We start from the raw sequence: 13,400 nt of genomic DNA, 5'->3' as shown, positions 1-13,400 counted from the left end.
TCTAGAATTTATAGAAAACTCCAACACCTCAATAACAAAAAGACAAACAATCCATTTAAAAAATGGGCAGAAGACATGAATAGGCACTTCACCAAGGAGGATATTCAAGTGGCCAACAAACATATGAAGAAATGGTCACGACTATTAGCTATTAGAGAGATGCAAATCAAAACAACAATGAGATACCATCTTGCTCCAGCACTAGTAGCAAAATTCAATGAGACAGAGAATAACAAATGCTGGCGAGGATTTGGAGAGATTGGGACTCTCATACACTGTTGGTGGGACTGTAAAATGGTACAACCATTGTGGAAAGAAGTATGGCAATTCCTTCAAAAGTTGGACCTAGAAATATCATTTCACCCACCTGTTCCATTACTAGGTATATATCCTAAAGAATTGAGAGCCATGACAAGAAAAAACATATGCACAACCGTGTTCATTGCAGCACTACTTACAATAGCCAAAAGATGGAAACAACCTAGGTGTCCATCAGCTGAGGAATGGATAACCAAACTATGGTACACACACACAATGCAATACTATGCAACCCTAAAGAATAACCCAGAATCTGCAAAACACTGTAACGTGGATGAACTTGGAGTACATTATGCTGAGTGAAATAAGTCAATCACAAAAGGACAGACATTGTATTAGTCCTTTATTGTAAAAGTCAAGGGAAGGTTTATCTATGGAAGGACATTTTCTTTGTTGGTTACCAGGGGTGGGAGGGAAAGGGAGGGAACACTGTTAGATAGGTGGTGGTAAGTATTGATTTGGGTGAAGAGAAGGGCAAGGTACCAAATGTGAGTGATCAATATAGTGGCATTGAGGAAGAGAAAGACAGAGAGGTACATGGGAGGTACAGACAACAAAGATGAACCCTTTTTCACATATAGTACAGCGTTATCAGTGAAGGCAAACATGCGTATATAGGTGGATAGATGGGTGGAAAGGCTGAACTATTAGGTATGTCTGTGAAACAGGAAGTGTACCCAAGAACATGTCTAGGGTTGGCAGACAATAGTTCCATAAGTTTATGTGTATGATCTGAATTCCCAGATGTATATTAGAGGTGACAAGGGGCTAGGATGTAGTCACTGCTTGGTCACAGCCAGATACTAAGAGGGACCAAGTAGTTGAACCTGTGGGCTTGGGACCATACTCTCTGGGGATATCAAGCTCAATTGGCATAACATACTACACAAAACATTGTTCCACCTCCTACTTTGGTGAGTATTGACTGGGATCTTAAAAGCTAGCAAGCTGCCATGTAGATGCAACAATGGGTCTCTCCTCATCCAGAGCAAAGGAGAATGAAGAAAACCAAAGATTCATGGAAATCAATTAGTCCTAGAGACTGATACACCATCTGATCTTCAGCCTATACAACTATGAGACCAGAAGAACTAGATGGTGCCCGGCTACCACTGTCATCCACTTGGAAGGGGATCTATGTAGGAGATCCTGGATAGAGAGGGAGAACAATTTGGAATAAAACTCAAAATCATTTGGAGAAAAAAAAAAAAAAAAAGGGTGGGGGGAGACCAGGTTTGCTGGTCTGATAGAGCCTGGTGGATCCACTGAGACTATGGTCCCTAGCTGCCCTTCAGGTCTGGAATTGAACCCATGCCTGTGGCTTCCAGCCAAACAATAGACAGGCATATGAGTTGAACATTTACCTTAGATAGATACATTCCTTGGAGAGAACAATCATGGGAGAAAGAAGGGCTGCTTATGCACAACAAGATAGCTCAGGGGGCAGGAGTGCATGGAGGAATGGACACAGGGAAGCGGTAACTATTGGGAGGAAGTATGAGGGGAGATGTTGCATTGTGGTAAATTGTGGTCAATGTCATGAAATAAGGTGTATGTGAACTGCTGTATGGAAAGTGAATTGGCTCTGTAAATTTTCACCCAAATCACATTTAAAAAAAAAAAAAAAAGAAAGACTTTGTCAAAAAGTTAAAAAGAGAACCTACAGATGGGGAAAATATTTGTCTATGACATATCTGATAAAGGACTTATCTCCAAAATCTATAGAAAACTTCGACACCTCACCACCAAAAAGACAAATAACCCAATTCAAAAATTGTCAAAAGACTGTTGAACAGACACTTCACTAAAGATGATATACTGGCAGCCAACAAACCCATGAGGAATTGCTCATGATCATTAATCATTAGAGAGATGCAATTCAAAACAACGATGAGACAACATCTCACACCAGAAATAATAGCTAAGTTCAACAGGACAGAAAATAACAAATGCTGGCGAGGTTGCAGAGAGATTGGAACTCTTGTGCACTGTTGGTGGGATTGTAAAACAGTGCAACAACCATTTTGGCATATGGTATGGTGTTTTTCCTTAAGAAAACTGAAAATAGAAATACTATTTGACCTAGCAATTCCATTACTAGCAATATATCCTAAAGAGGTGAGAGACAGCACATGAACAGACATATGTACACCTATGTTCATTGCAGCACAATACGCTATAGCAAAGAGATGGAAACAACCCTAAATGCTAATCAACAGATGAATGGATAACCAAATTATGGTGCAGACACACAATGGAATACTGTGCTACATTAAAGAACAATGAGGGATACGTGAATCATCTCACAGTGTGGATTAGCCTGAGGGACATTATGCTGAGTGAAATAAGTCAATCACAGAAGGATAAATACTGTATCAGGCCATTACTGTAAAAAGACAAAGAAGGGTTTGCTTGCGAAAGGGAACTCACTTTGCAGATTGCCAGGGTGGGAAGGGAAAGGGAGGGATTAATGTCAGGCTTTTTGGGGTCCTCATGCTGACATGGGTAAGAGAAGGAGTGTATAGAAAGAGGCTGTGACCACCATGATATCATTAGGAAAAGGGAGGACACTGAATTGTGCACATAGGAGATAGACAACAGATGCTAACACCAACCAGTGTGGCCACAATACTGCATGACCATTAACACCAAACACCAGGCTACAGATAAACACATAAACACCTGAGAATATCAGATGGAGGTCAGTGAACAGGAGTATACTCCAGATCAAGGATAGATTCAGTGGAGGTTAACCTTGCACGGACACCAGTCATACAAAATACCTGCAATCCTTACAGAAACAATAGAAGACAAACACAGAGTAATCCCTCACAGACACCCAGACACTACAGAAGAGAAATCCAGTGGATCGACTGTCTCAGGACCATAGTACTGGGGGACACCAGACTCAATTGGCGCAACATAAAAGACTTGTTCCTCATCTTACATTGGTGAGTAGTGACGGGGGCCTTAAAACCTTTCAAGTGGCCGTCTTAGATGCACCTAATAGTCTCCTAGCATCAGAAGCAAAGAGAGCAAAAAAAGGAGGGGCATTTGAAAGCAATCAGCCCTAGGACAGGCCCTTGAGAGAAGAAGAACTAAATGGTGCCTAGCTACCAATACCAACCACACAGGAGAGGATCAAATCTGGACATCCTGGATAGAGTGGGAGGAAAAACATGGAACAAAATCCAAAAGCTCAGTAATGACCACAATTACTGTTTGGATGGTGTCTGGTGAGACCCCCAATACTATGGCCCTGGGATACATTCTGGGGCTGGAATAAAGCTCAGTCTGAGGGGCTGGCTCTCAGCCCAATAGTTAACAAGATGTTCATGCAGACCACTCAACCCAGGCTGACATACCCACATATGCTATGGAAATACATCCCTTAGAGCAATAGATCTTGGGGCACCAGTGGGGCAACATTCGCACTGAGTAAATACAGGACAAACAGGAGTGGGCACAGGGAGAGGGTTACTGGGCAGGGAGGGGAGGAGACTGGGTTAGGGTTGGGGATGTAAATGGGGAGTGAAACTAAATGTATACTTAACGTTGAATGTAAAACAAACTCTTAAAATAAAAAAAAAAAATGAAAAAAGAGAGAGACAGAGAGACAGAGAGAAAGAGACTATCTCTTTCCCATTTAGTGGTTTTGTCCCTTTGTCAAGGATCAGCTATTCCTAAGTGTATGGATTTACTTCTAGGTTCTCAATTCTATTCCAATTCTCTATTTGTCACCTATTGTAAAAACACCAGGTATTTTGACTACTGCAGCAATATCTCAAGACCTATGATGGTCTTGAGAATGGGGAGGGTGAAACCTCTTTCTTTTTCCTACTTCTTTAGTCATGTTTGGGAGCTCGGTGGCATAGTGCCTAATGCATTTGACTCCTACCCAGAAGGCTGGTGGTTCAAACTCCTTGGAAGGAAGATTGGGCAATCTACTTCCATAGCAATACTGCCTCAGAAAGCCAAGGAGGGGGTGCTCTGAGTCAGATTCAACTCAACAGCAGTGAGTTTGGGATCTATCTATCTATCTATCTATCTGGTTAGTCATGTTTATTTATCCAGGATCTATTTCCTCTCCATATACAGTTGGTTGTTAGTTTTTTTCATTTCTTTGAAAAATGATGATGGAATCTTGATCAGGATTGCATTATATCTGTAAATCCTTTTGAGTAGTAATGACAATTGTGCAATGCTAAATCTTCCTATTCGTGGCCATGGTAAATTCTTCAGTTTATGTATGTCTCTTTTGGTTTCTTGTAGTAATGTTCTTTGTATAAGTATTTTGTACCTCTGGTTACATTTACTCCTAAGTACTTCATCTTTTGGGTGGTTATTTTCAGTGGTATTGTTTTCCTAATTTCCTTTTCAGAATTCTCTTTGTTAGTGTGGAGGAACCCAACTGATGTTTGCATGTTGCTCATGTGCTCTGCCACATTGCTGAATCTTTTTATTACTTCTAGTAATTTTTTTATTGAGTCTCTAGGATTTTCTATTAATTATCATATCCTCTGCCAATAGAGATAGTTTTAATTCTTCTTGACAATTCGGATACCTTTTATTTCCCTTTCTTGCCTTATTTCTCTGGCTAGGACTTCCAAAATAATATCGAATCAGAGTGCAAATAAAGTGTATCCTTGTCAGGTTCCTGATCAGAAGGGGGAATATTTTCAGTCTTGCTCTATTTAGAATAATATTGCCCATTCGTTTTGTATATATATATTCTCAATTATATTTTGGAATTTCCCTTCCATTCCTGTTTGCTGAGCGTTTTTAATCAAGAACGGGGGGTTGGATTTTGTGAAATGCCTTTTTTTCAATTGATATGATCATGTGATTTTTTTCCTTTGTTTTATTTATGTGGTGGGTTACACTGATTGTTTTTATAATGTTGAACTGTCTTAGCATAGCTGGTATGAATCCTACTTCTTGTTGTTGTGTTGTTAGATGCCATCTATTCAGTTCCAACTAATAATGTTCCCATGTACAACAGAATGGAAAACTACATGGTTCTGTACCATCCTCACAATACTTACTATGCTTGAACCCATCAATGCAACCACTCTGTCAATCTGTCTCATGGAGGGTCTTTCCCTTTCTTACTGACTCTCTACTTTACCAAGCATGATATCCTTCTCCAGGGAATGGTACCTTCTGACAAAATGACAAAAGTAGGTGAGACAAAGTCTGGCCATTCTCTCTTCTTAGGATCATTCCAGCTACTCTTCCACCAGGACAGATTTGTTCATTTTTCTGGCAGACCATGCTATTTTCAGTATTCTTTACCAACACCACAATTTAAAGGCATGAACTCTTCTTTGGTCTTCCTTATTCATTATGCAGCTTTCACATGCATATGAGGCAATTGAAAATACCCACACTAATCTTCAAAGTGATATCTTTGCTCTTTAGCACTGTAAAGAGTTCTTTTGCAGCAGATTTGCCCAGTGCAACACAAAGTCTGATGTCTTGACTGCTGTTTCCATGGGTGTTGATTGTGAATATAATAAAATTAAATCTCTGATAACTTCAAACATTTCTCCACTTATCATGATGTTGCTTATTGGTCAGGTTGTGCGGATTTTTGTGTTCTTTATGTTGAGATGTAATCCATACTGATGACTAGACTCTTTGATCTTCATCAGTAAGTGCTTCAAGTCTTCTTCACTTTCAACAAGCAAGGTTGTGTCATCTGCATGTCCCAGGTTGTTAATGATTCTTCCTCCAATCCTGATGCTGCGTTCTTCATATAGTCCAGGTTCTCAGATTATTTGCTCAGCATGTAGACTGAATAACTATGGAGAAAGGATACAACCCTATCATACATCCTTCCTAATTTTAAATCATGCAATATCCCCTTATTCCCTTTGAACAACTGCCTCTTAGTCTGTGTAAAGTTTCCTCATCAGCATAATTATGTGTTCTGAAATTCTCATTCTTCTTAATGTTATCTATTATTTGTTATGACCAACAGAGTCAATTTTCTTTACATAATCAATAAAATATAGGTAAACAATTTTTATTTGCTTTCAGCCAAAGCTGTGAATTTATTGCTCTCATTTTGTTGTGTATTTTTTTGTTTGGTTTGGTTTTGCACGTGTGGTGCTTATGGTTTCTTTGTTCAATTTTTTTTTTTTTGCTGAGTTCATTTTTATTTTGGCTCGTCTTACTGTCATTTCCTTTGTTTCTGATGTTTTAGTGTCTACTGAGACTTTATTATTTTCTTTTTTTTTAAATTTTGGTGAGAAGGTTTAGTAATTTTCTTTGAATGTATTATTTTCTTCCAGAGTTTAAAACAGTCTTGATATTGACTTGCTTTTCTCTCCAATTGGAAGTTCTGTAACTACATTATTTATTCCCTCTTTTTGTTTTGTAGTTATCCTTGTTCACAAATTGACAACTCTGGTTCCCCCATTTTAGTTTTACAGATATATTTTATTTTTCATACTTCTATATCTGTGTTTTAATCTCTGGTTCTTGTCTATCATTGTTGGTTTTCTGTCCAAAGGGCTCACTTTAGCACTGCTTGTAAGATTGGTCTAGTTTTCACAACTTCACTCAATTTCTGTTTATCTGGAAATGTCCTAATTCCACCATCATGTTTGAGGTACAATTTTGCTGGATATATAATTCTTTGTTGGCATTTTCTTTTTCTTTCATGATTTTATATAAGTCATCCCATTGCCTTCTTGCCTGCATGGCTTCTATCAAGAAATCAGAGCTTAGGCTTTGTAGGTGACTTTTTTACTTTCCCAAGCCGCTTTCAGGATTCTTTCTTTGTCTTTAGTTTTGGAAAGTTTAATTATGATATGTCTTGGTGATTTTCTTTTAGGGTTTATCCTATTTGGGGCTCATTCAGCTTCTTGAAGACATTTCTTCTTGTCTTTCATGATATTATAGAGGTGTTCTTCAAACAGGTATTTGACAATTTCCTATCTGCTTTTGTCTCCTCCTGTTCTAGAATTCTGATCACATGTAAGTTATTCTTTTTAGTGGTGTTCCACATAATCCTTGGGCTTTCTTCTCTTTTTTTCTTTTTTCATTATTTTTTTCTGATTTTTTGTCTAACAGTATTAAGGGATTTGTCTTCAATCTTATTAATTCTGTCTTCCATTGACTCAACTCTAGTCTTTTTCCTTCTGATGCATTATCTATTTCTGAATTATTATTATTAACATTCTGAGTATGTATTTGCTGTTTTTGTATGGTTTCTAATTTTCCATTTATTTTGTCAATTTTTTCCTGAATTTTTATTTTTATTTTATTTTATTTTATTTTTTTCAATTCTTTTTTTGACAGATTTATCTAGGTCTTCCTTGATTTTGTCTGTGGTTTCCTTGAACTTTCTCTGAATCTATTGATGATTCCTAAATATAATTCTTTTGAATTCTTTATCAGGTAGTTTCACTAAGATTATTTGTTCTGGAAAATTGTCTAGACCTCACTTGCATAAGCCATCTTTCCTTGTTTTTTGAGTGTGATTTAAAGTGGTTTGTTATCTCCAAGATGTTGTAGTGTAATTGTATCAATTTGTTGATGGCATGTTTCTTTGTTTCATGCTGATTTTTTAATACATCCTGGCTGCAGGGTGGACATGTTAAACCAGTTGCTAATTTTGCAGCACTAGGGTGCTCATCTCCTGTCTCCGGGAGTATTTGGTGGTGGGTGGGAGTGTGAGCACAAGTCTTTGATCACTGATCATACATAAAAGCTGAGGGCAGGCAACCTGTGTGGGTGTTGGCTGCAATCTGCAATCAATCCAACAGTGCTGGAGTTTGTGGTGGCTCTCACCCAGTGGGTAGGGCTGCAGATGTGGTAGGTATGGCTGGATAAGATTGCCTCCCAACTGCTAGAGAAAAACAGAGTAAAGGAAAGAGGATAAAGAAAAAAAAGAAAGAAAGAAAGAAGAAAGGGAAAAACTGCAGATTACAAAGCATCAGGGGTGGGCACTAATACACATGGAGGTGGTAAGTTGGTGGGGCACCCACTCATCTGGATGCAATAAAAAAAGAAAAGAAGGAGTAAGAGAAAGGAAAAAAAAAACAAAGGTAAGAGAAAGAAGAAAAAGAAAATAAATGAGGGGAAAAAAAAAAAAAAAAAAAAAACTGGCACAAGTGTTAGCCACCCACAACAGCTACAGTGGGAAAATGCAGCTCACTCTGGGGTATTGTGAGCTACCAGCTACCATCCATGGAAAGGTGGGGGAGGGTGTTGCTGACTGCAGTGGGAAGAGGGTGCAGGCACCTACTCCATAGGATCAAAGAAGAAAAAGGAAGGTAGGAAGGTGAAAACAGAAAAGAAAGAAGGGGAAACTAACTAGAGGGAAGAGAGAGAAACTAAGAAAAGGGAATAAAGAAAAAGAAAAACAAGTTAAAGAGTGAAGACAGCACTGCCTAGGTGAAAGTGCTAGCCACCAGACACAGCTGTGTGGGGACATAGAACTCACTCCACAGGTGCTGTACCTCAACCAGGGAGGAGCAGGGGCAAGTACTGCTAACTGCATAGGTGGTGTGGGGCTGCTCACTCTGCAGAATCCAAAAACAAAGGGCAAGGGAAGAGGAAGAAAAAAAATAAAATAAAATAAAAGGAAAAGAAGAAAAAAAGGAATAACTAACAAGAAAAATAAAGAAAAAAAGCAGAACACCACTGGCAGCAAGGGTAGAAGTGGTTTGACCTGCTACCAGGTTGGTGGATATGACAGGGGTTATACAAGGTAAGGCAGGAGGTCACACCTCTCTGACCACCAATCACCAATATGGGTATCCAATTATCTGGCTCCTGCCTTGATAGAAATGCTGCATGAAATAATTCAAAATGGCCATATTACAAGAGTTGGCAGTAAGCCATGCTTCCATTTTTGTTCATTCACTTCCTCTCATCAATATGAAATGATGAGTATTTGATCTACTTCTTTACTCTTTCCTTTGAAGTTCTGGGTTTTTCAAGTCTTTATTGTAGAGGATCTGTATAGTATATCTGCTTTGTCTACCATCTTGCATCCTCCCTCCATTTTTTTATTTTAGTTATGGCATTTTTCAGCTTCAGTATTATATATTAGTATGGTAATATATCTTACTGTACCAAGTTTTGTTCCTTTTTAAAATTTTTGTCAATTTGTTTGTATCCTCATTTTGTTTCTGTATTATTTTCCTCATTTCTTTTAGTTCTTTGTCCGTGTTCTCTTTAGCTCCTTGAACAATTTTAATATTGTTATTTCAAAGTATTTATCTAATCAGCACATTATTTGGACTTCCAAGGGCATAGTTTCTGTCACTTCTTTTTATTCCTTTAAATGGGTTATCCTTCTCTCTTTCTCTGATGCTTTATAATTTTTGTGGAAAACAGGATATTTTAATAATATAATGCTGTAATGCTAGAAATCAGAATCTACTCCTTACTCAGGATTTCATGGAGATTATTATTATTATTATTACTATTATTATTATTATTATTATTATTATTATTATTTTGGGCTCTGATGGTGTAGTGCCTAAGGCATTTAGCTTCTAACTAGAAGGTTGTTGGTTCAAACCCACCAGCCACTCCATGGAAGGAGGACTGGGCAATCCACTTCCATAAAGAGTTTTTGCCTCAGAAACCCAAAAGGGGTCACTATGAGTAGGAATCCACTCAATGGCAGTGAGTTTGGGTGTTTTTGGTTTGGTTTTTCAATTTTATTTTTTACTCACTCTCTTTCTTCTGCCATTCATTGTTGAAAGTTATAGTAGCTTGTTGGTTTAGTGACATTTTCCAAATTGTTTTTCAAAGACTGGATTCCTTGATATATGTGTTCACTGGAGTTTTTGTTCCTTTAGCTTCTGCCCTGCTACTATTCTGACAGAAAATTCTTTGAGTGCCAGGAGTTAACAAGAAAAAAGAAACAAACAAAGAAGAAGTGGGAAAAAAATAAAAAAAAAATTCTTGCAGTCTTTGTACATTGACTCTGTGCTGTGACACTTCTTCAACATTTAACCAGGTTTACACTGAGCCCAGAGGGTCAAGCCCAAGATGAAAACTTAGAATTAGATTCTCTGATCTTTACTGGGCCTGGATCTTGCCCTTGACATTTATGTGGCACTCCAGGAATTACCACCTCCCAATGTCCCGATCTCCCAAAGAAACACATTTTTTATCTCTTTTACCTTGGCCTCAAATTTCTACTGTATGTTTCAAGTGTCTTCTTTTTCTCTAGATGACCTTACACTCATCAATTTGTTTTGCAATGATTCAGGCTGTGCCTGCTGTTTCTCTTCCTTGAGCAACCTCTGGATAAAACAGAGATGAGTGATTTGCTTCACTAGTTTAGGTATCCATTCAATATATTTGAACAGAAAAAACACAAGGGTTTCCTAACAAGATGTGCTCTGCCCACTCCAGAACCAGTTATCAGCATCCCAAGCTGAAAGAGCCAGCTTCCACTTCAAGCTAGCTGTTGAGCTGGGAAAGAGATGGGGCATGAGCAAGTAACAATAAGCCACAAGTTTCCTAACATTTTGACAAATTTTTGCTTGGTTGTTATGAACCCCCTATTTTTCAAGAGTTCTAACAAGGTTAATTCTTATCATTTCTTCATGGTTTTTTTTTGTTTTGTTTTGTTTTTTGTTTTAATGTTTCTGTGGAGAGACAAGATTACGGAACTTCTTACTCTGCCATCTTCATTTCCAAACTGTCTTTGATCATCTTTTCTATTTTTTTTTTCTTTATGATAATAGCTCTTCCCTGCTTACCTGTGGGAAAGCATACTTAAGCATATTTTGACAAAAACATATTCAAGCCTTAGTATATCAAGGTTATCAGAGACAAAGAAAAAAGATACTGGGCATGCTTATTTAACAAGTAAAATGCTACATATTCAGAACAAATTCTGTTACAGTGATCAAATTTGGTTATTTCCTTTTTACATTGTTGAGTTAATTAGATATGTAAATTAATGGAAAATTATTGAAATCATTTTATACGAAAATATATTTAATCATGAGACTTTATAGGTAATAAAAGTTACTAAAGTATTAGGTAAGAATATAAGATTGGAAGATTGGAACTCTCATACACTGCTGATAGGACTGTGAATTGGTGCAACCGCACTATAGAAAATAGTATAAACTTGAACACTCAACTGCCATCAAGTCAGATCAGACTCATAGCAACACCTCCTTGGTGGTGTCTATGATACTAAGTGATACAAATGTGGTATCACTACAGAAGTAGATTGCCCAACCTTCCTTCTGAGGAGTGACTGGTGGGTTTGAACCGTCAGCCTTCTAGTTAGCAGTCAAATGCCTTAGGCACTATGCCACCAGTATAACACTTCCTTATACATCTGGAAATAGAAATACTATTTAACCAAGAAATCCCAATATTAGGTATATGTTGTTGTTATTAGGTGCCATCAAGTCAGTTCCAATTCATAGTGATCCTATGTACAACAGAATGACTTTGCCAATTATTGTGCCATCATCACAATCTTTGCTATGCTTGAGCCTACTGTTGCAGCCATCATATCAGTACATCACTTTGAGGGTCTTTCCCTTTTTTGCTGACCCTTTATTTTACCCAGAATGCTATCCTTCTCCAGGGACTGGTCTCCTCAGATAACTTGACTAAAATATGAGATATGAAGCCCTCTCATTCTCACTTCTAAAAAATATTCTGGCTGTGTGTTGTAGTTAAGTTTGTGTGTCAACTTGGCTGGGCCTGGTTGAGTGGCTGGGAGGCTGGATGTAGTATTCCCATGATGAGACTGGTAATCAACTCCATGGTAGAACTTACTGTGAGCAGCCAAGTAGCTGCTTTAGGGATGTGGTCTGCTTCCTGTATATAAGGAAAAGGCTTGGGGATAGTCTCTAGCTTATGGCACACTTGAACCCTACATGTAGCTGTGTCGTTGTTCATACCTTGGGACCTTCAATGGACTTGAATTAATGTCCTGCCACATGGTTTGGTAACATCAGGACTGTGACTTTTTCCTTGTCAACCTTGGGCTTGTCAGTCTCAGCGGCCAGTAGCTGTCTGAGTGAAGAAAACCATGTAGTTCCAGTGGGCCAGGAGCAGGAGGCAGAGCTGAAGCCCAAAGTTGCAGGGCTTTCACCCAGCCCCTAGAGCCTGGCACTTTAAACTCAGACTTAAAGCCAAGAGAATAAACTCCTGTTTGTTCAAGCATCCCATTTGTGGTATACTCTTGTCAGAGTGGCACAAGGTAACCAAAACACTGCTTCCTTGAAGACTCATTTATTCATTCTTGCAGCAGTCCATAGTACCTTCAATATACTTTGCCAGCACCACAATATAAAAACATCATTTCTTCTGCAGTCTTCCTCATTAACTGCCCAGCTCACATGCATATGAAGATACTGAAAATACCACGGGACACCTTAGCCTTCAAAGTGAAATGTTTGCTCATAAAAACTTTAAAAATGTTTTTTACAGCAGATTTGCCCAGTGTAATATATCATTTGATTTCCTGACAGCTGCTTCAATGGACGTTATTGTGGAACCAAGTAAAATGAAATCCTCAATAACTTCAATTTTTTCTCCATTTATCAAGACGTTGTTTATTGGTCTAGTTATGAATATTTTTGTTTTCCTTATGTTGAGGGGTAATCCATACTTAAGGTTGTAGTCTTTGATCTTCTTCAGTAAGTGGCTTCAAGTCTTCTTCATTTTTAGCAAGCAAGGTTGTGTGTCATCTTCATATCACAGGTTGCTAATCAGTCTTCCTTCAGTCTTTGTTTTTTTGACTTTTTTTTAATTATTATTGTGATTTGGGTTGAGATTTACAGAGCAAATTCACTTTCCATATAGCAGTTTACATATACTTTGTCTCATGACATTGACCACAGTTTACCACAATGCAACAGGTCTCTTCCCACTTCCTCCCCACAGCTACCTCTTCCCAGTGTCCATCCTGCCCCCTGAGCTGTCTCCCTGTGCTAAAGCAACCCTTCTTTATCCCATGATTGTTCTCTCCAAGAAGTTTATCTACTTGAGGTAAATGTTTAACTCAAATACGTGTATTTTGTTTGGCTGGAAACCACAGGTGTGAGTTCAATTCCAGACCTGAAGGGCAGCTAGGG

Source organism: Orycteropus afer, unplaced genomic scaffold (assembly GCF_000298275.1).
Source record: "Orycteropus afer afer isolate SDZICR_OR568_19922 unplaced genomic scaffold, OryAfe1.0 scaffold00269, whole genome shotgun sequence".
NCBI lineage: Eukaryota > Metazoa > Chordata > Mammalia > Tubulidentata > Orycteropodidae > Orycteropus > Orycteropus afer.
This window is presented reverse-complemented; position numbering follows the sequence as displayed.